This window comes from Cupressus sempervirens, chromosome 9, assembly GCF_028749045.1.
Source record: "Cupressus sempervirens isolate cs-2001-9-10 chromosome 9, ASM2874904v1, whole genome shotgun sequence".
In the NCBI taxonomy this organism is placed as follows: domain Eukaryota; kingdom Viridiplantae; phylum Streptophyta; class Pinopsida; order Cupressales; family Cupressaceae; genus Cupressus; species Cupressus sempervirens.
Window position 1 is genome coordinate 645910056 of NC_143126.1, and position 6799 is coordinate 645916854.

The following is a 6799-nucleotide window of genomic DNA, read 5'->3' on the forward strand; positions in this document are numbered from 1 at the left end:
GATTGTAATTAGGTTGTAATCACTGGATAATAATAATATTGGACTTGTTGTTGGTGGACGTAGCCCAGGGATTGGGTGAACCACGTTAAATCTTGGTGTCTTGTGTTCTCTTTTATGCAATCTACTATTTTATGGTATTGGTTATATTTGCATATAACTGTTATTTCTGTCTGAGGTTAATCCTAAAAAAAAATCTATTATGTCATCCATCCTTGGCATAGGAAACCTATATTTCACGATGTTCTTGTTAATAGTTTTGGAATCAGTACACATTCTCCATTCTCCATTCTTTTTACGTGCTAATACAATAGGTACAACACATGGACTCAAACTTTCTTTGATCAAACCTTTCTGCAACAATTCATGCACTTTTCTGTTAAGTTCTTCATTCTCTGTAGGTGTCAATCTATATGGTGCTTTGTTTGACAAACTAGCTCTAGGAATTAGATCCATACAATGACTTATACTTCTCATTGGAGGAAAACCATTAGGTATATCTTCTGCAACAATATGCTTGTATTCATTTAGCAAATTTTCAATTTTAGCTGGTACTTGGCTTGCATCAGTTTCAGTTGCTCAGTCACCACTATTTTTTGTCACTTGATTGCTACTAGCACAACTCAGCCTCATAGGAATTATAGAAAAATATACTTGATTCTTCTTCATCTCCTTTTCAAATATATTTCCATTAACCATGCATATTCTTATGGTAGTACAATTAACCTCATCTAGACTTTCAACCAAAGGAAACAATTTGCTTTCTTCCATTTACCCAAAGAGTATATTGATTCAATCTTCCATCATGTACACTATATCTATCATATTGCCAAGGTCTACCCAACAAAATATGAAAACAATCCATAGGCATAATATTACACAAAACTTCATCAAAGTAATGTCCAATCTTGAACTTCACAAGGCATTTCTCACTTACCAATATCTTATGCTCATCTTTGATCCATGAAAAATGATAGGGTTTAGGATGCTTTAGCCTCTTCAAATACAAGTTTGTAACCAACTCTTTTGATGCCAAATTGTTGAACTTCCACTATCAATGATCATCTTGCAACATTTTCCATCCATCTTACGTCTGGTCTTCAAAAGAGTTCTCCTTAAAATAGATCCCTCATCACTTACCTAATTACATAAGGTTCTTCTTGTAGACACCGAAATTTGATTACACTGCTTTGGTAATCTAATTTAGCCATCTCTAAAGGCATCATTAATTAAATTCTTATTTAATTAATCCTTTGCCATCCCTAGTTGATTAATTTAATTAATCATCTATAGTCCTAATTGATAAATCAAATAATCTATTATTTATCAATTAAATCCTATTCTTCTATCTAATTCCAAAAATCCCCATTTATTAAATAAATCTATTTGATATATGAAATCCTCAAATTCAAAAACCCCTAACCTATCTCTAATCCTCCATTTAGCCTAATCCACCCCATCCACCCATACTAACCAAGCTTAGCCACTAACTCACCCACCCTCATTAATGCCATCCACTTGCACATCTCTAACATCCCTAATCTAATCTTAAACCCAAGCCTAATCCAGGCCCTAATGTTGTCACATTCCTTAAACAAGTTTAAGACTTTCCTTATCCAAACCAAAGTCTCCCCTCAAAAAAACCCAACCACTAAGTCATGAGTGCTCTTACAAAACATAAAGACTCTTACAAGCCCACTCATGACTCTTACACCCATCTTCCACACTCTTCCCTCTTCCACACTCATTCCTCTTACATCCCTCTTACATACTCAACCCCACTCATCATGCCTTTAACCAACCCTTTACCCTACCCTCTCACACTCATCCTCCTTCCCATTGGTGCTAAACAAGCACAATCCGTGTGCTCCCCTTTGAGTGCATCTTAGCCCTCCTTAAGCCTTCATCCATCCTTGCATCTAAGCCCTCCATCCCTCTACCCTTTAGCCTATAAATTGAATCCCATCCCAAGCCATTTCATCAACAATCTTTGAGTTAAAGTTACCATGCTATTTTGAGAACCAAAGCCATCAATATTACCCTTATAATGCCAAATTGAGAGCTCACAAAGCTACCAATTTGCCATTACCCATCTCCATTGAAGCAACTTTTGAGCATCTTGAGCATACATCCACAGCAAAAGGACACATCTACAGAATCAAGAAAGCATGGAGTGTTTTCTCTTGTGAGGTTTGCACTTCTTGTTTGCTTTCTTTGTCTAAGCATATATGTGAATTTAGTTTTTGGTTTGTGAATGTTTACTTTATTTGTTAATGTTCTTTGCATACTAATTCTTGTTCTACATTTTGGCACGCCCGGTGGGACCCCACTATGGGTCATTTAATCATCTATTTTCATCTATATGTCATTTTTCTAACCATCTAATGTTTGTTGTTGTTTGAGTGTGTTGTGAGGGTGTTTTTCTTGTTTTTGCAAGTTAAAGAACGCACTTAGGAAGAAGAAATACCATCTAAAAAAAAAAAAATTGCATTTTTTAACTTTTTTGGCGCAGTTTTGGCGTTTGCAACCTGTTCTGTCTGCAAAAATCCGCGTCTGCAAAAATCGACATCTGCGCAAATCGACGTCTGCGAAAATCCGCGTCTGTGAAAATTGACATTTGTGAAAATCCGCGTCTGCGAAAATCCGCATCTGCGCAAATCGGCGTCTCTGCTTTTCACCTGTGTTCTATGCTGCAAATTTGTTTTGTCCTCTTCAAATACTAGCGTCTCTGTATTTCAGCGTCTTCGTATTTTGGCATCTCTGTATTTCAGCGTCTTCGTATTTTGACAGACTGTCTTCTCTACTTGCTTCCATAGGATTTAGACCATTTTAAGCATTTTTATGTGTAGAAAAAATAGCAAAAAAAGTTTAAAATTTTTTTCCCATAGTTAAGCTCTCATTTTTTGAAGATTTTGGCTAACTAACTAAATTGCTTTTTTTTGTCTCATTGCAGGTTGGAGCACATATGGAACCACTAACCATGTTTCTTGCAAGTTTTCATGTTGCTAAAAAAATGAACTTGAATGGTTAAACACATTTTCCATTGAATGAATGTTGCTCAAAACACACTCTTGAATGTCATGGATTAAAATCAACTTTCCTTGGAATGCATGCTTAAAACAACAAATCCAATCTTGAATGTCAATGATCAATTAACCATTGCAATATCAAACACTTCATTTGGAGCTTCTAAAATTGAACAAAATAAATCTCTTTTCCACATGCAATCTAGGTAAAGTTTGATTTTTGGACATTTAAGAAACTTTGTTAAGTTAAAATACAAGTTTACAAAAATCAATTTGAGCAGTTCCTTGGACTCACCTCTTTTCTAATCACCCATCAAATATTAACCATTGGTTGCAATCTCGGCGCCATTTATGGGGATGGGTCTACTTGAAAAAGGTGTTAAATGTTCCACAATCTAACTCACTCACTTGGTCTTTGAACGTTTGCTTTAACTTTATCAAAATTCTTAAATGGCCAAAACTCTAGATTAAATCGATCACACTTCAAGTTTGGGCACTAAAATTGAACAACAACTGACATGGAGAGCCTCCGGGCGCGCGCTTCAAATCGAATCTCACACACTTTTGTTTTGGGCTTAAAACAAACTCACACTCAATCTTGAATGCCTTAAAGAAAATTAATCGATACTTGACGTGGAGGGCCTCCGGGCGCACGAGTTTGCTTTTGTTGATCCTAACTCTTCTTATTCTTTGCATTCTTCGATCAATTTACTTTTGTTGGCACTTCAAGTTGGAATTGAACATTGTCTCTTAAACATGAGTGCTTGCAAAGTCTAGATTAGCACACATAAGAGTCAGTTGGTAAAAGAACAAGCATGTTTTTTAGCCCAAGGTCATCCAAGTCTTCTCTCCCCTTGTCGTCTTTTGAGGCCATCTTGGGTGCATAAGATTAGGATCCAAAACCTTATTTCTTTTTAGGAGGCCTTCTTGGGGATTTCATCACCCCTTGGACGACCTCAACTCCAGCGTTTCGGCGGAGTATAAGAATCGGGAGGTGAATTGAAAGACACCTCTCTTGGGATCAAGATTTTGTCATTCGGGCTAAGCCTCAAGGAACTTTATACCTTTGAGAAGTGAAAGAGGAGAAGTGGGTTACCACTCCTCTCGGTTGTGTGACATCCTTTTGGTCTCATCTATGGATTTGGGCCTCATGTACCTTGCGTATATCGAGGACTCCCTAGCAAAACCAATTGTCAGCCTTGCAGAAAACCATCTAGGATGTTAATGTGTTTGGAGTGACTGATCAAAACATTTGTAGAACATACACACTCCTTGGCGCAAGTATCACATTTTGAGAACCACAAACTTCTATCTGGGTGTTCCTATCTATTGCTTGTTTTTATTTATTGAATGAATGTTTTCCAAACTTGGTCAGTCCTAGCTTAGGGCACACTTAGCATAGTCGTTGCCTATTTTAGAAGTTGAACAAGTTGAAGAAAAACAACTGAGATTTTTCCCAAAGCCAAGCAAATTCAAGAATTTATGTCGGAACAACCCAAACCCAAACAGAAGTTTCACAAGGTCAAACTCAAGCCATCTGTAGCATACCAAGAACTTTCATCCAAGAGAAAAGAAATAACACCAAGCCCACGAATTGCCAAACTCCACAAAGCAGAGGATAAAGCTACCGACGAAGCACTTCAAGAGGCCTGGTTAGAGCGCACCATCAAATTTAGCCAACATCCAGGAGTTAATCCTGCTTATGCCTTACCAACTAGGCATGATTTCTATGATTAGACACCCTTGTTTCTCCACATCTTCTTGGATAAGCTTCACTTTAGAGTCATCTTTGTAGAAAAGCCAGCCATCTTAGGTTATCCCCTTAAGGATTATTAGCTCATCCATCTCATTTAGAATCAAACCATCTAGCCAGTAATCCCAAAATCTGCACATCTAAGCTTTCAAAATTGTTGTCACCTTGCTAAAAGTTTGCCATTCCTAAAATCTTCCAAATCCACCAATCTCACCAAGGTTATCCCTTTGACAGAGCTTTGTCTATGGTAATCTAGCTTTGTCACTTGTTATCCCTCATCACCTTGAGCTAAAGGTTGGGATCCACAAGTGGTCAATCTCGTGTTCTTCCTAAAGGATCATCAGTCTATCCTTAAGTTGACACAATCACCACCAAGCTTGCACATAGGAAAGTAGACCTTTTGTGCTTTGACAACATATCTTTGAAGTTAGAATCCCCAACCCAATCCTCCTTAGGTTTTGTCATATAGCTTTGCCTCAACCTAGGAAATCATTTGCATAGAAAAGCCTTCCCCCTTTTGCATCCATCAACATTATTGCATCTCATCCCTAGGAGCATTTTTCATGCCACCCGTCACTCGCTTAGCCAAGAAGAAAGAAACAATGGAGCCCTATCATTTGGATCGAACAACCTCACCCCCCTTGAGCACTCAGCCATCCTTCAGCCCAGAGCAAGCTATGCTGTCACCTACTGACATTGAAGCTTTCATGAACCAACCAGGAAATGCAGTATTGGTAAACGCCATTATAGACAAAAACAAAGAGATAATCATGGCTAATTTTCGAAGGGACAATGTAGGAACCTTTGAATTTGGAAGACCCCCTCCATTATCAGATCCATCTCACCCATTGTTTGGGTAGCTGCCACCACCCATAGGCTCTTATGATCCAAATTATCCTCAATATATTCCAAAAGAAGAGCCTCCAACCAATCCATATGACCCAACAGACCCAAACATACCATCATCCACCCAAGTTGAAATCTCCATGCTGCAAGCCAACCCAGCCACCACCACTCCATCCTTGGTTCATACCTCTCCGCTCCAAACCCCCTTTACTCAAAACACCTCACCGTTCACCCCCTTCACCATTGCTGCTGCTCCCCAACCCAGCCTTCCAAATCCACCCATCTCCCAAATCAGTGCTAGCATCTTTGGCCAACCTCAGCAATATACAATAGGGATGCCACCCATGGGGCCAAGTAATCAACCTTTCATCGCCCCCAGCTTGTTCACCACAGCCCAAAGTAGAATCCCATCATTTCCATTAAGTCTTGGGAGCTCAATACCACCAGCCACAAATCCACAAGCTACTACCTTCACTCCACAAAGCTACCAAAACCCACAAGCTACTGCCAATCTTCTACCAAGCTCCCAAGTGACCCCAGCTCCCACCACCACTCTACCAAGCTTCCAAATCCAGCCACAAAGCTATCAAACCCCATCAGTTCCATTCCCAAGCTTTCAATTCCCACCACCTCCACCACCAACTAATCCATTACCTCCAATTACCAACTACTTTTCAATGCCACTTCTAGGAGGTAATCCACCACCCCAGCCAACCACCAATTATTTGCAGATACCATCCCAAATGGGGGCACAACCCACATATATTGGTCAAACCCCACAATCCCTCTGATCCTTTCCCCAAGCCTCACAACCATCTTATACCTTACCTCCACAAAGCAATCCATTTATCCCACAGCCAGATTATGTTCCTCAATCCCAACCTCAAATCCCATATCAACAACAAGCCTCGTAGCACATGCAGCAATATGCGCCACCTCCCCCTCAATAACCCATCATCCACCATGCAGCTGCCCAAACAATGTACAATCCCTATCAGCAAATCCCTCACAGCCATCCATATTCAGTGGCCCCATCCAGCACATACCTACCTCAAGCACTCCTACATTGGGGGCACCCCAACCATCACCTATCAATTCAGAGTGGGAGCAAATGAAGACAGCTCTAAAAGCCATCCAAGAAGGGAATGATCCAAAGACATTCAAGTTTGAGAATGTG